At 35.9% G+C, this 11645-nt stretch overlaps 1 long non-coding RNA gene across 2 annotated transcripts; it reads right to left on the reverse strand.

The window, feature by feature from the left end:
• Positions 1 to 1019: 1019 nt before the first annotated feature.
• Positions 1020 to 10457, reverse strand: LOC124168029. Of its 2 annotated transcripts, none has more exons than XR_006866819.1 (3): positions 10214 to 10457; positions 6666 to 6743; positions 1020 to 1837 (listed from the first exon to the last, which is right to left on the reverse strand). It is a non-coding gene; the product is annotated as an uncharacterized LOC124168029 (long non-coding RNA). The 2 variants fall into 2 exon arrangements; XR_006866818.1 differs by having other exon boundaries at positions 6666 to 6782.
• Between the last annotated feature and the right edge of the window lie 1188 nt (positions 10458 to 11645).

The following is an 11645-nucleotide window of genomic DNA, read 5'->3' on the forward strand; positions in this document are numbered from 1 at the left end:
TTTGGAAAACACTTTGAAGCAGGCATGACTCTATCCTCTTTATACATGTGTATTATAATTCATCCCTGCATGATGCAATCATTATATACCTTATTTCAGAGTTCACTAAACTAATATGAAAGAATATTATGAATGATTTTAATCAAATTTAATTCCAGGGAATTCCTAGATATTTCAAGAGTTTATAAAAATTAATTATAAACCATGAATCAAGGAAATTTAGAACAGTGAATTGCATTGTCTATTGACTAAACAGAATAAATAAGTAAGTAATAATTAATTTTCCATAAGAAAAACAGAATGAAGTTATTTTTCACAGGAACACCTTACAGAACTGTAACGAAGAGAGCATCACAGGAATTAAAGAAAATAATTTGAAAAACAACATCCGCTAGGTAAGATATAATCTCTGTGGAAAGAAAAATCCTGTCCATATTTTGATTACAAGTAATACCTTTTTTCAGGACTTCATATGAAAGAATTGAAAACCCAGCCTCAGGAAAGTCATGAAAGACCGTGAAAGTCATACATATGGATATTCTCATTAAGCTCGGAATGAAGTTAGAGTTCATTTTTTTTAGTAACAAAAACACTAGAATAATTTGCTTTATACAGGGAAATTGTGCACAATTGCAATCCATAATGGACTGTATTTTAAATATGGATTTGGAAAACACTATCAAGCAAGGACGATAATTGAAAAACGCAGCTTCAGGAAAATCAAGAAACACCCTGAAAGTCATATGCATATACCCATCAAGCACAGAATCAAGTAAGTGATACTTTTTTTCAATTAAAAAAAACAAGAATAACTTACTTTTCACAGGGAAATTGTGCACAATTGCAATCCATAAAGGACCAAATAAAAATATGGATTTGAATAACACTATCAAGCAAGTACAATACTATCCTCATAATATTATAATCCATTCCTGCATGTTGGATCCATTATATTCCTCATTTCCTATTCATTCAAGATTCACTAATCTCATATAAAAGGATTATGAAATGAAATTTCAATCAAATTTTATTCCAGGGATTCATGATACATTTCAAGAGTTTACAAAAATGTATTTAAATCATCAATCAAGGATATTTTGAATGGTTAATGTCTAATGCCCTTAGACTAAAAACTTTAATTAAGTAAGTAATAATTAATTCTCTCATAAAAATTAAAAAGTCATTTTTCACAGGAAAAACTTATGCAACTGCAATGGAAAAAGCATTACAGGAATTAAAGTAAATATTCTGAAATCAACACCTGCAAGGTAAGATATTATGTGTGTGGAATGAAAAATCCTGTCAATCTTTTGATCACAAGGAATACCGTTTTTTCAGGATGCATACACACCCTATAAAAAATTGAAAAGCACAGTTTCAGGAAATTCATGAAAAACAGTGAAAATCATGTCTCCATTATCATCACACTCAGAATCAAGTAAGTTCTAATTTTTTTTAAATATCAAAAATCTAGAAAAAATGACTTTTCACAGGTGAATTGTGCATAATGGAAATCCTTAAAGGATAATATAAAAAAATAAGGATTAGGAAAACACTCTCAAGCTACGAAATGTTACCCTTTCCGGAACAGAAAAGATAAACATACTACCCTTGGAAAGTGCCATATGGTCAAGAACATTGTGTTCGAGGATATGAGTTTTGCTGATGGTTCTTTTCATCAGCCAATGATGTATCATAGGCAATAATTCTTAAATCATTTAAAGCACCAACATCCACTTTAAGAGTACGCATAGTCACCCACTGCTTCTGGCAGAATTACCAGACAACAATGACATCGAAGGTTGCTGGGTAATCTAATTTGAAGTTCCTGTCAAAACTGAAATGAAAACATTATTCCTAGGTGTAGATATATTCTACGCAAAAAAACTAAGGATTTTAATCGCAGAAAAAAAGAAGCAGACTTTAAACGACTGTATTTACACACAAGTTAGTAAGTATTGCCAAAAATTTCAAAATTAATGACATAAATCCATATAGTATCAATTACTAAGAAAATCCATAGCACTCATTAGATGTGGGTACGTAATTTCCCCGTTGTAAATAAAATATTAAATAAACCAACACTTTACATGCAATATATGAGAACAATTTCAGAAAATTGATATTATTATAACAAATTTTGTGCAAATATCATGAATTTCATATATTATTGTCCCCGTTAAATTTATATCCGATGCCAATGAAAATAGATTAAAGAGCTGAAAGTACGAATAGAGCTGAGATGATTGTATAGAGAGGTAAATGAGCTAACACAAGTTAATATTCACAAAGGTTTCGAATTTAATTAGGCACAGATATGAGGAAATATGTTCATTTATACTTCAGATTGAAAGAAGTATACGTAAATAATTGACATGTCCTGAATTGATTACAGAAAACATTGGAAATTAGTGTATTGCAGTCACTGGATTCACCACCAATGAACAAATCTCAATACTGCCCGAGAGAATCAGACTGACAATGGAAGCCACCACATAATTATATCCCCATTAACATGTGTTACCTCGAAGGAAGCGCGTGGAGGTTCATCAGTGAAGTTCGACACAGAAGAGGACAGTTACAAAACCAGCTACATCAAGAGTAAGTAAAAACTTTAAAATATTCTTTATGCTACGAAGTGAAAACACACAAATGCCTGAACTGTTTTTACTATTCTCTGTCTTTAATTATATCTAATCTTCGTTTCTTAAGAACAGTTTCGGCATGTTTCTCTACTTAAAAAAATAGATAGGAATAAAATGCAACACCTACTGAGGTGTATAAATTAAAAATCAGAACAACAGATCCTCATTGGATGCTATCCTCTATATGTTACCACATAAAGCTGCCATGATGTATAAACAAAGCAAATACTAGAATTATTATGCTTACCAGAGAGGTATTTACACTAAAATCCTCACTGTGATAAGAAAGAAGGCTTCAAAATGTGATTTTTTCCCGCTAAGTATACTTGGTGAAAATTGAGTTCATACGGTACTTTTCAGCGAGATTTCCAACAAGGCTAATCTAGTTTTGGCAACAAAAATGCTCCAGAAGTCGTCACCAACAACGGTGGGCTGGAGGAGGTCCATCTCCTGGTCTTCATGCAGGATTATTACTCTGTAAATTGCGTATTCGTCACATTATTGATCATAGTTGGTGCGTAATTTATTTAGGAACAATTGTTACTACAAAATGGACGCCCCGATCAAAAGGCATTGAAAATAGGGAAGTGCACTAATTTTTTTTTATTGCTGAATTTGAAAGTTTAGCCTAAAAAAGAAACATTAGTATAGTCACTTTTATTTTCTGCATCTGGGGTATGCACTTTAAAACGTTTTGAAAGTCGGAAAATTTCATGTTGCGCTGAAACACAGTGCCTCCATCTTGATTGAGATGTGACGTCACAAGGCAGTAGTCACCAGTGGAGTATCGCTGTATTCCGTCGCCTTCTTTAGCGCGGCGAGAGTTTCCGGGAATCGGTGGAGTTTGCTTCCTAAAAATGTCGTCTAGTACCGAAAACATGAATTCAAAATAGAATTATAAATGATTTTTTGTTCCAAATTTCATCTCGACGTCGAAACAAAAGCCTGGAGAAGATATTCATTCCCGTGCCTTAAGCACAAGCTATACGGAATAAATGGTTCAAGGCTGCTCCTGACTCTTACCTATCGATGATATTCTATTTTGAAGATCATTTGAAGGTATTGTAAGATCAAATTGATATTTATATTATAATAATTTACTTAATAGGTACCTCAGTCACATCAGAAAGTGTGTTGAGTCATAATATAGCATCTTCCGCGTAGACCTACGTAATTTATAAACTGAAAGTAGTTTGATAAAGAATTATGGCGCGACTGTTTTTTTACACGACCGGGCAAAATGCGTACTTTGCCCATGATATGTGCATATATGATAACAAACGATTTTTGTTAAAGTTAATCTTTATTTGTTGAAATTAGTACATTTATAGGTGATACAGATATAAAGGTACGGCAGGTCGCGCGGCGTAATTTGTACTCCACTGGTGACGGGTTCATCTTGCTGATCTAAAAAATTAGCTACAATACCTCGAACTTTGAAAACTCGCAATATAGGCAGTCAAAGTACATTGTAAGAATACACGAGACCATTATAGCCCAGAATGTACGTACAATGTCGAAATCCTTGGTTTTCAAAGATTGACGTATTTTATACGCCAGCGCGCCCGGTCCAGGGTTATCAACTTTTATTTCATCCTATTTGTTAGTTGAAATTATATTTCAGAATGGTTCTTTTAGCACTGCTACTGAGGTAAACTGGTAGGTACTGAGTACAAGGTACTGAGGTAGGTACTGAGTAAGTAAACTCCCTTTGGAGTAATGTGAATTACAAGTGTTCGAGATGTATGGCATTTTATATTCGCTTTGTGTTCTTATTAATTATGCCTGTACGCATATTGTTGCTTGCCGCGAGCCTTTAATGGTATGTGCTCTTGCAAGAGTGGTTTTCATTTTTAATGTGGAAGTTGGTCAGTATAAGCAAAGAAAAAATTAACATTTTAGCGCAACCAACCCTTGTAGTCATCGTATCTCGGCGTTTGTAATGACACTGCTAAAATACCTAAACGCCATAATGACGATAAAATAATTGTCTCATGTCAATGATTGCTGCAATGATAAACTTATTATATTAATGATAAACTAGACGCCGTATGATCACAATGAAGGCAACAAAAAATGATGCCATGACCTAGACTTGAACCACGTCATGGCATCCTCAGTCCTTCGGATCTTTCCTTTGATGCGTGCACTTTACCACTACCCCAACCGACCCATTAGTAAATTGTGGATATTTTGGATTTATATATATAACTTGTAAAAAGTAACGCATGAAAATTAATTAATTACAGACTAACTAACGCCCTAATTGAAAAAGATGCAGCAAGGTACGCGGTCTCCCCTTGTTAGCCTTAACGTCTCGCATTTCTATGGAGCGTTGAACCTGTCCTCCTTATTCAAAAATTCAGTAACCATAAATACATCAAAGTTTGGTATACCATTTATAAATCGTTGGAATTTTCCTTCTCCCAACCAAGATTATCTTTTCTTGAACCCATCCTGGACAGCGAACCATTGCAACAACCAGCCAGCCCGGAAATAAGGCTAACATCCCATGATTCTAGTAGCGAAGGGCGAACGTTCCGGCCGGCGTGAATACATACGCAACGAATAAGTCTTGCAGCAAACGTCTGAAATAGGTTTATTAGTTTGACTCGGTTCTTACAAAAAAAGTTTTGGCATGATAAACGGCATTGTGCCAAAATATACCCAGCGAAAAATAAATGCCATCATGCATTTATTAAAGATTCAATGTGCTATTCGTACTACTCTTTCCAAACTTGAAGTTGACACGTAAATGAATATTAATATATTACGCAATGATGAATTCGTTTACTCAAAAGAGAAGCAGCCACATATATAATCTGAAGATATTTTATGACAGCAAAAAACGGATACCCTCAAATTCTGTAATTTTTCTGTGCAATAATAGTGGTAGAACTAAACGGTGTAGAAGCTGCCTTCTGCTACTGCCTTGTGACGTCACGGCCAATATTCAACATGGACACCCGTTTTCGCGGCCTTTGAATTTTTCCATATTTCAGACGGTCATCTCGAATCAACTATTCACGATTAGGATTTAAACTGTGGTTTTACGACATTATGATATTCTGAACTCTAATTTAAAAAATGTGTTTGGTGCATTTGAAACACTAGTGCACTTCCCTAATGAAAGAGGTGCGGATTTGAACGTGGTGAAGATAAAGAAACCATTTTAAAGAAATTTGGGATCTCAAAACCAATGGAAACAACACAGTATGTAGATAGTAGAGTTTTTACTTCATAAAAATTCAACAGTATAGGACAAGGGGATGGTAGGAGTTCTCTCTTGTGGTCTTCACGCAGGGTAAATACTTACTTTGTAAATTGCGTAACTGATGACAAAAAAGGCCCCTCGAACAGAAAAGCATTGAAAATGGAAGTGGTGGTAATTTAACCTGGCGTAGATGATGCAGGTGCTTCCACAATGTTGGAATCACTATACAAATATGAGCAACACTTTTACCCGTTTTATATTTCATTTAACAAAAAACCTACTGTTGTGAGTGAAAGGGTGGCAATGTAGGCCTATCACTTACTTGGCCAACTTCGAAATTTTCTACATTCCTTCAATGAACCTGACTTCCCCCAGCTTTTCGGGTTGCCTAATATTTTGAAGCCTGCCACATCCTTGACTGTAAAGAGCATCGGTACAATTGCTATGGGATTTCAAGAACCTGAATGGTATAGTCATCCACACAGTGGCTAGTTGTTTGATTCCCAGTCCAGGGAATTTTTTTCTTATGGCAATTGAATATGCGGATAGCATTGAGGTTTGAAGGGGGCCTAGTCTTTTCTTTTACGGAACTGACGGAAGGACAGTGATAACGGCCTAGATAGCTACCGGCTCCACGCTGATGTGCATTCTGCCAGGTATGTGTTTGACACTTCCTACCTCATAACAAATATTTCACCCCCTTTTTTTCCTTTGCCTCAGAAGGTGTAAGCTGTAACGATATATATGTCTATACTCTAGCAGGATAAGAAGTTACTAAAGGTGTATTAAGCCCCGTCCATACTTACAGACTTGTCTGCAGCAATATTATGGGCCGACAGTCTCCACAGTGTTTCCTTTTCTATCTGGCGATGAATACAGACAGCCTGGCGAAAGTTCACTGACAATCAGATTTCTGTGTGTTTCTGGAGACAAAATACAATGTTTTCTATTTTCTAACCGAATGATAAACACAGAGATAAGATAATTTTTTTGATAAACCACACACAACCTGCAGCCTAAAAGATTCAAGTGACTTCAAAGATGGAGAACAAATGGATGCTCCTCAATTGATTTACGTTCTTGGCCCAGAAAACAAAATGCATTAGTTAGTTATTTGAAAAACAAAGAAAGTGTAACAGATTACTCTTGACATTGAATTAACACAATTGTTGTAGTTAAAAAAAGTACATATGGTAAAGATTTGTTTCAGCAATGCAGTTAAACAAGAGCTCTATTTTAGGTCAACATCATTATTGAAACTGGAATCAGAGGAGACTTTCTTATGTTTCAAATCACCTGTTCTTATTCTGTTTTACTCTTTTCAGGTTTAGCAAATTTAATGCGGTTAAATTCGTAAAAATAGTATTATCAATATAGTATTCTAATGGTTATAGTAGGTTTTCATGGAGGGTTTTGCTAGTTAGCTCTACCTGTCCGTCTTCACAACTTTGACGTCCTTTTTCAATTCCATCCCAAATAGGTCTAATCCCTTCCAGTCTTTCAATTACATTTCTCTGATTCGATTCCTGGACTATGTGAAACATGTTTTCACAGCGAGCTTCATCCTTTGGTGTATGTAACTTTGCACCGATGCGTGTAACTGCATACTAAGTCACTTGTTTCATGCAGTGCTTTGAAATTCGCCGTTGCCGACCAGCGTAATAATAAGAGGTTCTTCACTCTGACAGTGGCTTAAAAAATACGACCAGGACAAGGTTGGCAAACCTACTGAACACCCGTTTTTCAGGCACGGGACATTTATATGGAGAATAAAATGAGGTCTTATTAATAGAATAATCCATCGGTAATGCGAAGGTAGGCAACACGCACTACACCTAAACCTCATTACAAATTCATAAGGTCGAAAGCGATAGTGGATAGGGATCTCGTGGTGAGGATAAAAATTGATCAATATGGGATATTAATTCGGGAACAAGTATAACTGAGGCAGTCAGGTTTCAAAGTGAGAATTTGCAGTGGATAAGTAGGTATGGGCTAGCAAAGCGGTATCCTGATGCTACGCAACCAACACATCATAGATACCTATCTGGCCAAAGCTATTCGGACCGACTAGTCATGCACTAGCGACTCTACATTCAATGCGTGAATACGAGAGACGTGACTGTTAGCACATTGTTCGTACGCTTTATGCTAGACCAAAGTCATGGGTAACTCTTAACGAGTGAAAATTTGAAATTACGCAAAACTTTTCAATTTTGAGGCTTTAGCTTTACGAAACACGAATTTATTTTTTAACTCCACGTCTTTATTCAAATAATCTTAGCATCATGAAAAATAGAATTACGTAAAAGTATGTTGTAATCAAATGCGGGCTATCCTCCGAGGGACATATATACTATTTCGCGGCATGTTAACATTTCATTGATGGTGACGTTTGACCAATCCACGTTTTAGATATCCGAATACTAGTACGAGCAATCGATACTGAGGACGAAACAATTTCGATATCCGAATACTAGTACGAGCACTAGATTATGGGGACGAAACAATTTCGATGACTCACTGTTAACGTATCAAGGAGAGGTGGTTTTCCTTACTTACTTGAATGATTCGGATACTTACGATAAGAGTTAGGATTTGAGGATATTATTCCGGCAAAAAATTGCAAACTTTTCCTTTATACTGAAAAGTATCTGTAAATATCTGTCAAATAAGAGGGACAGTTGCTGCAAATCCTATTGTGTGTTGAAACGACTATCATAGGATACAATTACAAGGACTTATTTAGGTTTCATACTTTTTGCTAACTTTCCCTAAAATGCAGAAAATCTGGGACGCATTTAAATTTCAATGGAAAATATTATTTACAGCGGTGAAAAAAACGTTAATTATTCATTTAACGTTTTTTTCTGAAATAAAAGTGCTTCAATTTTTTTCAAAATTATTTCTCCATGACACCAAATTTCCTGAAATCCGCTCCGTCGGTAAGATAAAAAATAAAATTCGGAAGATTTGTCTTTTCAAGAGCGAAAAAAATCCCACATGTCAATCCTGAAATCTTACATTATGACCAATAATATTTATTTCATGGATATAAGCTGCACGATTTGTTTGTGTGCATGATAATCACGGATTTAATTTCTTTAGAAACGTACTTTAATCTGCTAAGCACGCAATTTTCTATGAATAGTACCGACGTCCTCTTTACGGCTTTGACAACAATGACATCGAATGTTGCTGGGTAACCTAATTGAAGTTCGCGTCAAAAACCAAATTGAAAACATTTTCACACAGTGAAGTAGAGTTCCATGCAACTAAACTACGGATTTTCTTTGACGAAAAGAAGAAGTAGACTGAAAACGATAAAATTAATACACTTTTAAGCAAGTAATGGTAAATTTTTCAAAATTAATGATATATACGCATATAAACTCATCAAATAAGCATCTGGATAGCACTCATTAGAACGCGGGTGTGAAATTTACTTATTGTAAATGAACTAGTTAATATATAAATCATGTCTCAAGTGGATATGAGCACAATTGCAGGAAATCACAGTTATTTTTACGTGATATGTACAAATATTAAGGATGAAATAAACTGCTAGACTGAAAAAAATATTGTCCGATGGAAATTAAACAGGATTAAAGGCCTGAATGTAGTATTACAGCTAAGATGATGGCGTAGAAAAGTAATTATAGCTAGCACAAGTTGATTTTCAGCAACCGTTTCGAAATAAATTAGGAACAGGAATGACAGAGTATGTAGTTCATGCTTCAGATTGAAAGAAGTCTTCGTAAATAAATAATACGTGCTTATTTGTTTTCAGAAAACATTGAATATGGAGCCACTTTATTAAACACGAGTCAACAAAATCAAATACTGCCCGAGAGAATCAGATTGAAGAGCGAAAGCACCACATAATAACATCGCAAATAAATATATTTTACGACGGCGGACCAGCACCGAGTTGAAGGTTGTTCAGTGAAGTTCGATAGAAGTGAAGACCGTTAAAAATCCTGCCTACCAACTTCATCAAGAGTAAGTGAAAAAATTAAATTACTTATTAATCTGGGAAATGAAAACACTCAAACGCCCAAAATATGTTGACTATTCTTTGTCTTCAATTATCTCTAAACATCTTTTTTTAAGGAACCGGTGCGACGCTTCTTTTGGAATTTATAAATAGATACATATAATTTGCGGTTTCTGTATCGCTTGCAACATCTACCACGGTGTATCAATTAAAAAATAGTATTTGAATACAACAGAAAAACGTAACTCAATGCTATCCTACTTACGTTATCTCATAAGGCTACTCTGATGCATAAATGATCAAATCTGAAAGGTAATTATTCTAAAAAGAGAAAGATTTTACTTGTAAAATACTTACGGTGATGTGGAAGAAATCTTCAAGATGTATTCGTAACCCTTTTATTACACATTCATGAAAATTATGAACACGCGATAATTCTTGAGTGAGCATTCCGACAAAGCTAATCTAGTTTTAGCAATGTAACTACTCCTGAAATTGTCACCAATCGCATGGGATCGAAGAGGGTCTTTCTTTTGGTCTTCACGCAGGGTAATTACTTACTTTGTAAATAGCGTAACCGACGAACACAGATTAATCATGGCGGGCGCGTTATTTATTCAGCAACACTTGTTGCTACAAAACACGCGCCCCGAACAAAAAAGCATCGAAAATGGAAGAGGCGCTAATTTGAACGAGGCGTATATAATGCAGTTGCTTCCGCAATGTTGGAATCATGAAATTAATATAAACAATACTTTTACTAGTTTCATACTTCATAAAAGAAAGCCTGCTGCCGCAGATGAAATGGTGGCGATGGCGGGCATTTTGCTTGCTTTGCCAAGTCATAAAATTTCCTTTATTCCTTCGATTAACCTGAATGCCCCCAGCTATTCGGATTGTGTTATATTTCGAAGCCTACCGCGTCCTTGCCTGTTAAGAATCTCGTTACAATTGATATGGGTATTCAGGAACTTGGATTGCGCAGTTGTCTTCGCAGCACGTGGTTCGATTCCCGTTAAGGGGGAATTTTTTTTCTTTCGGCAATTCATGCATATGGGGATAGCGTTGAGTTTTTCAGCGGGCTTTTGTCTCTTCTTTTATGGACCAGTTGGGAGAACGGGGTGAAAGGCTCAACGGGTACCTGCTCCACGACGAAAGAAATGCTCGAGATTCTGCCAGGTATGTGTTTAATATTCCCTTCCTCTTAACAGATATATCATCCATTCTTTTCTTTTTATCAGAAGGTATGCTCTCTAGAGATATTCGTGTCTACACCTTTACACAGCGCTTCCCAACCTTTTTTCCTCCCGTAAACTGCTAATCCCTCTCAATCGATTATATTCGTCGTACTCCCAACCGTTTCGTCGCCGGTTGCGAACCGCTGCTCTAAGGGAATGAAAAGTTACACGAAAGCCTTTTAAGTCAGTGGAGTGTCTCCACGGTGTTTCCTTTTTTATATGTGATGCCAGGAGATGGTAAATATTTACAACCTCCTTGATGTGATGTCTTCAGACAATATGCCGACAGTCAGCCTACTAGTATGCGTTTTTTTGGAGACAAAATACAATGTTTTGTTTTCCAAAAGAATGGGAAACACGAACACAAGACACATGTATTTGATCTCAAGTCTGCAAGTGTTGACGTATTTATCGACGACAGATCGGACACAATCCGCAACTGACCTGCGTAGCGCATGTGTCAATTGTCCTTAGGAAAACACATCGTGATCTGTTAACTGGAGATTGATTCACACCACGGACTTAGAATAATCATTCACACTTAAATCAGT

This window comes from Ischnura elegans, chromosome 11 (genome assembly GCF_921293095.1).
Source record: "Ischnura elegans chromosome 11, ioIscEleg1.1, whole genome shotgun sequence".
NCBI lineage: Eukaryota > Metazoa > Arthropoda > Insecta > Odonata > Coenagrionidae > Ischnura > Ischnura elegans.